Below are 8,621 nucleotides of genomic sequence, written 5' to 3'. Positions count from 1 at the left end.
GGGTCAGCCAATGGGCGGGTCGCGCGATTTGACGTGAGAAGGTGGAGTGTACGCAACATGGCCGCTGCGTGAGAGGAACGGCGAGAGGGGAGAGACTGGAAGGTATGAAGGGAAATGGAAGTGGGAGACGGAAGACTGGTGTGAGGACGGTGGGAGAACTGGGAGAGGCATTACATGGCGGTGTGATAGGCGCCACCGCAGCAGGAGGTGGGACAGGTTGTTATGAGGAGGTAGCGGAAGCTGTGCTTACAGGCTGGTGTCTGTCTAGGTGAGGTGCCACACACAGCACTGCCAGCCCCCACTGAGGGTATCACAGCCTACCAGTGCCAACATAGGGAAGGCACTGCCCTCACACATTTATCAGGGATATGTTATTGCTGGTGGGAGAGCACCAGCCATGACCCTGCTGTCAGTGAGGGGACACAGGCTACATAACAGCTGCTGCTCTGCCAGGAGGCTAAAGGGAACGGAAGTATATATTAGGGAATTTAAAGGGGTTGTCCTGTGTTTGCATATAGATGGTCTATCCTCAGGACAGGTCATCAGTATCTGATCCCTGGGGGTCTGACACCCAGGACCCCCTCAGATCAGCGCAGCTCACCAAGCACAGCGCCCTGCAGTGGCTGTGCATAGTATTGCAGCTTGGGCCCATTCACGTCATATGACCAATGTACGCAATGTCACTGGCCTATGAGATGGCACACCACAGTCTCTTCAAACAGCTGATGGGCAGGGGTGTCGGGAGTCAGACCCCCCCCCCACGACTGGATATTGATTATCTGGACTTGGGTCATCAATATCAAAATCCCAAACAACCCATTTTAATATTTGTGTGAATTCCTAGTGTATCTAATTAGGGGGTAGGTTAATACTTCTGTTGAACCGATCCGGCAGAGAGCAGCCTAGCCGGATACTGCCGTTCTCTGCCGCCACATTTCAGTCAGTAGATTTTGGCAGGACATAAACGCTGCGTGCACTGGTTTGTCTGGTCCAAACGCAGCATTAATGGATCTTATTCTAGTCCGTATCCGGCTAGGCTAGATCCGGTGAACTCTGGCGGGCTCTTCTCTGCTGAAACTGCCTGCCTTATCAGACCCCCACCTCTCTGTTGCACCTGGAATTTCTGAGGCTCCAACCAAGTTATGCCTGGGGGCCCCCGTCGCACAGCCTGGGCCCTTCAGCTGGGAAGGGCCCCCATGCACCTGAACTGGCTGCACAGACTGTATATGTTTCACTTTACTTGTTTTTTTTAACCAACTACTTGTGACCAGAAGGGGATCCTCTGATCACTGGGGCCCCAAGCATTTGCTAGGTTTGTGTGGTGGTAATCACTCCCATGTTTGGGGCTCTTGTGTATTAGGGCTCATGCACACAGATTTTGATGGTTTAGATATGGACCCATTCACTTCAATAGGGTCACAAAAGATGCAGACAGCACATTGTGTGCTAGCCGTATGTCTGTTCGTGGCATCCAGAAAAACATAGAACATGTCCTATTTGTGTCCATTTAATGGACTGTTCTGTAGAGGCCATGATGTTCCGGTATCCGTGTTTTGTAGGCTACGGACGTGTACATGAGCCCTAAGGTAATTTGCTATGACGTCTCCGTATGTTCCAGTTTGCAGTGCAGGCAAATGACCTGAGCTTCCATCTCTCTGCTTTTCTGTATTAGAGTGTTTCCGTTCACTGACAGAAAACAGGGCTTTAAAAGGCAGAGTTTTTAATTTCATGTCTATATAGTACACTGCGTCTTTGCCCATGATCTGCCCTATTAAACCGTGTATATAGTGAGGCTGACTGGTCCTGTCAATCTCGCTAGGAGGGGGTGAAGATGGAGCAATGCTCCGAGGAGCTAGGCCAGTCCCTTGGTGCGCCACACATCTCATTTACGTAAAAGTAAGAATTTCTCTGCATCTGTATTACTAGTTAAAAAGTAAAGGGGCTTATTTTAGACACCATGATCAACCCTACTCTTTATAGGGGTTGTGTCACTTAAGCAAACTGCATTTATCATGTGGAGAAAATTAATATGAGGCACTTACTAATGTATTATGCATGAGTTCTAACATTGTACAGCATTTTCATGGCGGCAGGTCCCCTTTAAAGGGAACCTGTCACCGGGATTTTGTGTATAGAGCTGAGGACATGGGTTGCTAGATGGCCGCTAGCACATCCGCAATACCCAGTCCCCATAGCTCTGTGTGCTTTTATTGTGTAAAAAAACTGATTTGATACATATGCAAATTAACCTGAGATGAGTCCTGTCCCCGACTCATGTCACGTACAGGATACATCTCAGGTTAATTTGCATATGTATCAAATCGTTTTCTTGACACAATAAAAGCACACAGAGCTATGGGGACTGGGTATTGCGGATGTGCTAGCGGCCATCTAGCAACCCATGTCCTCAGCTCTATAGACAAAATCCCGGTGACAGGTTCCCTTTAAGATACTTGGCTAGTGTTTAGAGGGTCAGTTTTCCTTTGGATTTGGTTGCCGGTTTCTAATTTTCCTATTTGCGGCTTTGTCATTCTGAAAATCCTGCAGTCGCTGTTTGTGCTCCTGATAGTTTCTTGCCGTCTGCTGTATTGTCTTGCTGTTGTTGGACCTGTCAGTAGATAGATGCCTCTTTCTTTTGCGTCACCCTAGTGTCATTATTTATTTATTGTTTGTTTGTTTTTTTGTTTTGTTTTGTTTTTTGGTATTGATTTATGTTGAATAACTGGATCCTGTTGCTTTGGTGATTGGATGTTGTGGTGCATTTTAGGGCCCATTTTCATTGAAACTCTATGGCTCTTCTCTACCAGTGAGCAGTGTCATTGTGCATTGTAAAAGGGGTTGTTGTCCGGCCTAGGAGCTGACAATGTAAAGCGGTTGGAAGGTGTGCCCCTAAAAACACCTTTCCACATTCCCACTCTTCCTGGTCTCAGCGGCTTCAGATTCCGGTTGGTCCTGTGACCGCTGGAGGATGCGCCTAATTTATGACTTAGGGTACTTTCACACTAGCGTTTTTCTTTTCCGGCATAGAGTTCCGTCACAGGGGCTCTATACCGGAAAAGAACTGATCAGTTTTATCCCCATGCATTCTGAATGGAGAGTAATCCGTTCAGTTTGCATCAGGATGTCTTCAGTTCAGTCGTTTTGACTGATCAGGCAAAAGAGAAAACCGTAGCATGCTACGGTTTTTTCTCCGGCGAAAAAAACTGAAGACATGCCTGAACGCCGGATCCGGCATTTTTTCCCATAGGAATGTATTAGCGCCGGATCCGGCATTCAGAATACCGGATCCGTCGTTCCGGCATGCGCATGCGCAGATCGGTAAAAATGCGAAAAATGTACAAGACGGATCCGTCGGTCCGCATGACAAGCGGAGAGACGGATCCGTCCTTGCAATGCATTTGTGAGACGGATCCGCATCCGGATCCGTCTCACAAATGCTTTCAGGCAGCAGCAGATCGACGGAACTGCCCGCCGGATCACACTGCCGCAAGTGTGAAAGTAGCCTTAGCATCTTCTGTCAGTCTGTGCTGCTAGTGAGAAATCCACGGACGTCAGAACCGCAGTAGATTTCTGTCTCTATTTGGATGGTGGAAATGGAAATAAATTTGTTGCAGCTAAAGGTCACACTCCGTCGTAAAAGAGCTGGGGGTGGACAAAAAACTCAAGTTTCAGAAATAGTGTCACAATGGCATCTAAAAAGTTGTAAATACGAGACTTGTGACTTTTTTTAAAGCCTGAAAACAGGTGCAAAGAAGGTGATTAACCTCCCCATTTGTGTATACAGTACTTTCTGTGTGGAGATGGCCCCGCCATGTGGATTTTGCAATCTGCAGCATGGTAATTGTTTCTGCTGATTTTAATGCAAAGGGTAAGATTGGGGCAAATAAACATCCCGGGCATCATTACATGTTCTAGTAATGTTGCGAACATCAGTCATTTTTACAGTGACTCGATATGGAGAGAAATTGAAACTGACAATCGGACACATACGGATACCTCCACGTGCGGATAATTTGGTTGCAAAAATTTCTGCAACTGAAAATCAGTCCCTTTTCATCTGAATATGAGGGAATCAATGTCCTTGCCACCAAATCAGCCCCGCTCAGGTGAATGGAACAGATTTTGACCCGTAGAAATTTCTGTGGTGAAGAACAAGATGGAAATCACGGCAGAGGAGGCTGTTGTGGGTTTTGCCGTGGATCTGCGGTAAAAAACGGCATGTGTTATGTGCGGGTGTTTTTTTTTTTTTTTTTTGGGCTGTACAAGTGGCTGTGGATTTCACCATCTCCATTGCCAAAGGTAGAACTTGCAGTGGAGAACTGTTAGGCCTCTTTCACATGGCCGTTGCAGAAACATGTGCGGGTGCGTTGTGGGAACACCCGTGATTTTTCAGCGCGAGTGCAAAACATTGTAATGCGTTTTGCACTCGCGTGAGAAAAATCGCGCAAGTTTGGTTCCCAAACCTGAACTTCTTCACAAAAGTTCAGGCTTGGGATCGTTATTCTGTAGATTGTATTATTTTCCCTTATAACATGGTTATAAGGGAAAATAATTGCATTCTGAATACAGAATGCATAGTAAAATAGCGCTGGAGGGGTTAAAAAATAAATAATAATTTAACTCACCTTAGTCCACTTGTTCGCGTAGCCGGCATCTCCTTCTGTCTTCATCTTAGCTTTTTGTAGCAACAAGGACCTTTGGTGACGTCAGTCATCACATGATCCATCACCATGGTAAAAGATCATGTGATGACTGTGACGTCACCACAGGTCCTGTTACTGCACACAGCTAAGATGAAGACAGAAGGAGATGCCGGCTACGCGAACAAGTGGACTAAGGTGAGTTAAATTATTATTTTTTAACCCCTCCAGCGCTATTTTACTGTGCATTCTGTATACAGAGTGTTATTATTTTCCCTTATAACCATGTTATAAGAAAAAATGATAATGATAATGGTCGGGTCTCCATCCCGATCGTCTCCTAACAACCGTGCGTGAAAATCTCACCGCATCCGCACTTGCTTTCGGATGCTTGCGATTTTCATGCAACCCCATTCTCGTTTATGGGGCCTGCGTTGCGTGGATTATCGCACCGCAACGCACAAAGAGGAGCATGCTGCGATTTTCATGCAACTCGTAAGTGATGCGTGAAAATCACTGCTCATGTGAACAGCCCCATAGAAATGAATGGGTCCGGATTCAGTGCGGGTGCAATGCGTTCAACTCGCGCATCGCATCCGCGCGGAATACTCGCCCGTGTGAAAGGGGCCTTAGGCCTCTTTCACACGAGCCTGACTGATTGGCTCCGGATGCGTTCAGTGAAACTCGCACCATTTTGCAAGCAAGTTCAGTCAGTTTTGTCTGCGATTGCGTTTTTTTAGCGCAGGTGCAATGCATTTTAATGCGTTTTTTTTAACACTCCTGATAAAAAAACTGAAGGTTTACAAACAACATCTCTTAGAAACCATCAGGGAAAAACACATTGCATCTGCACTTGCTTGCGGATACAATGCATTTTTCACTGAAGCCCCATTCACTTCTATGGGGCCACGGCTGCGTGAATAATGCAGAATATAGAACATGCTGCGTTTTTCACGCAACAAAGAACTGATGCGTGAAAACAAACGCTTATGTACACAGACCTATTGAAATGAATGGGTCAGGATTCAGTGTGGGTGCTTTGTTTTCACGTGACGCATTGCACCCACGCGGGAAAACACGCTTGTGTAAAAGGGGCTTTTTGGGTAACTTGCACGTTTTCAGTGCTTTTTAAGACTGTTCACATCTGCATTGTAGCTTCCATGGCCATCTTTAAAGTATTCTCATCTCAGACATTTAGCCCTGTTTTAGACAAGCGTGTCTTGTGTGGAAATCGCGTTGTGTGTGTGTGTGGTTTCACAGGAGCACACACTGTTATAATGATTTATAATGCTGTGCGTCTCTTCATGACCTGTATCTACTGAATTAGGGCTCGTTCACACGACCGTTTTCAGTGTTTTGCGGGCTGTTTTTAACGGATCAGTTTTTTAGTTTCAGTAGTGTTTCCGCTTCTATTCCCTTTTTCCGTTCTGTTTTTCCTTATGGCATATACAGTATACAGTAATTACATTAAAAAAATTCGGCTGGGCATAACATTTTCAATAGATGTTGCCTTTTTTTTTTTTTTTTTTTTTTTGCGGACCCATTGACTTGAATGGAGCCACAGAACGTGATTTGCGGGCAATAATAGGACATATTCTATCTTTGAATGGAAATACGGAAATGGAATACATTCAGTTTTTTTGCGGAAACCATTGAAATGAATGGTTCCGTATACAGAACACAAAAAACGTTTTGGTGTAAACGAGCCCTGATACTGACATAATGCTGTCACTGTGGTTCTGTAGAAGTATGGTCATGCAGAGAGACACAGCATTATAAATCATTATAACAGTGTGTGCTCCTGCGAAACGAGCAGTGTCCATAACTGGAAACCACACACACACACAGAGCGCGGTTTCCGCACAGAACACACTCGTCTGAAACGGGGCCTTATGGCCTATCCACATGCCCCACCTATCTCGAGGTTTTGACCTATCCAGTTGGCCCCTTCATCTAGGCTGTGATTGTATGCAGAGGTGGTCAGGATTAGAGATTAGCGAATTTCTGCTTGTGAAATTCGTTTGCGTTTCGTTTACTGGTAAAAGTTGAATTGCGTTATGGATTCTGTTACCACGGACCATAACGGAATGCCTTTAGAGGAATTCTGTTATTCATTCCGTCATAATAGAAGTCTATGGGCTGCATAACTGATCCGTCCCGTTTTCGTTATGCAGGGGAGGACTCAGGATCAGGAGAGGACTCTCCTGCATAATGGAAACGGGACGGATCAGTTATACATCCCATAGACTTCTATCATAACGGAATGCCTCTAAAGGCATTCTGTTATAGAATTGCGTTATGGTCCATAACGCAATTCACCTTTTACCAGTAAACGAATCGCAAACTAATTTTAAAATATGAAATTCGCTTATCTCTAGTCAGGATTATGGACAGTGCTGAGCTTACTGTACCGCACTGTAACTGTCCAGCTATTTTCCACTGCATAATACGGCTCTGCATTTCTTGCCTCTACTTGGTTTTGTGTGGAACCCACTTGTTGGAGCAGTGTCAGCAGTGTGGTCAAGTGGCCTTCATCATACCAGTTTGGCGTAATTGCAACCTCCTAGGATGTGGTACAAAAACAAATACCGGGGACTAAGACCTCCTGCATACGACTGTAGGTGTCCCATTGCCGTATTGCGGACCGCATTTGCAGATCCGCAATACACGGGCACTGTTCTGTGTGCATTCCACATCACTGATGTGGACCCATTTTACTTAAATGGGTCAGCAAATCCAGAGATGCGGAATAGTGCGGAGCGAAAGCAGGGAACAGAACCCTATGGAACCACTACGGAGTGCTTCCGTGGGGTTTCGTCCCGTACTTCCATTCCGCAAAAAGATACAACATGTCCTATCTTTTTGCGGAATGGCCGTATCGCGGACCCATTAAAGTGAATAGGTCCGCTGCGGCTGCCCCACGGTCGGTGTTCATGCATGTTCGTTTGTGTGCAGGAGGCCTAACTAGTAGTAAAATGGAAAGTCCGAGTTGAGTGCAGTTGAGCTAGTTGTTGCAGTAGAAATTAATGGAAGTTACTGAGACTGCCTAAGGCCTCATGCACACAAACGTTGTTTGGGTCCGCATCCGAGCCGCATTCACTTCCATGGGGCTGCAAAAGATGCAGACACCACTCTGTGTACTGTCCGCATCCGTACCTCCGTTTCGCGGCTCCACAAAAAAATAAAAAAAATCACGGACAAGGATAGGACTTGTCTTTTTAGGACCAGACCTTCCTTTGCACATAATGTGGAACAGACATGGCCGGTATCTGTGTTTTGCAGATCCATGATTTTAGAATAGATATTTTTTGGGTAATGCAAGTAGTTACTAACAGACATGTCGGAAGAGCTGATGGGTTAGCGTACACTGCGGTAGCCTCTGGTGGGGTATATTCATACATGGCCGCTCCTGACCCTTTCATCTGAATGTGGCCTGCAAAAATTCAGACACTTGCCACTAAAACAACCCCAGTCAGATGAATGGAGCTGACTTTTAGTTGCAGACATTTCTTCAACTGTGAGTATACCCTATAGTTCAGAGCAACTTTCATAGTGCTGCCGGCTTCAGAGCAGAAAGCTCCCAGCAGTCTTTACTGGATCAGTCTCAGTACCGAGACAGATCAGAGTGGCTGAAATACGGGTTTGTCTGTACTGTGTAGTAGTTTCACCTGGGTAAACACTGCCTGTCCTAATGCATTTTAGGGGCACCGTATAAAATATGAGTTGACAAACTTGTAGACTGTTTCCAGTAACAATCAGCAGAATTTTGAATGCAGCTCTGGAGTATACAACAGATTGTAACACCTGATTAATAGTAGCGAAATGAATTGTATTTGCATAGTGACTCATCGGTAAATGTAGATCTAGATCAGTGTAAACTGTGAGATAGTGTTTAAATGTGAAACTCCTCTTAAGGGCTTATGCACACGAACGTATTTCACATTTTGTGAGGACCAATTCACTTCAGTGGGGCCACAAAAG

General features: G+C 45.5%; 1 protein-coding gene across 2 annotated transcripts in view; it reads left to right on the top strand.

The window, feature by feature from the left end:
* The window catches only part of MFSD14A (major facilitator superfamily domain containing 14A), a 35,185-nt gene continuing 26,564 nt past the window's right edge, over nt 1-8,621 (top strand). For both annotated transcript variants that reach the window (XM_044301129.1, XM_044301128.1), the window contains exon 1: nt 1-102. The gene's annotated coding sequence lies outside the window, so the exon portion shown is untranslated. The remainder of the gene's footprint in view (nt 103-8,621) is intronic.

Source organism: Bufo gargarizans, chromosome 7 (assembly GCF_014858855.1).
Source record: "Bufo gargarizans isolate SCDJY-AF-19 chromosome 7, ASM1485885v1, whole genome shotgun sequence".
NCBI classification, from domain to species: Eukaryota; Metazoa; Chordata; class Amphibia; order Anura; family Bufonidae; genus Bufo; species Bufo gargarizans.
The sequence above is the reverse complement of the archived record's forward strand: the minus strand, read 5'-3'. Positions and strand labels throughout refer to the sequence as shown.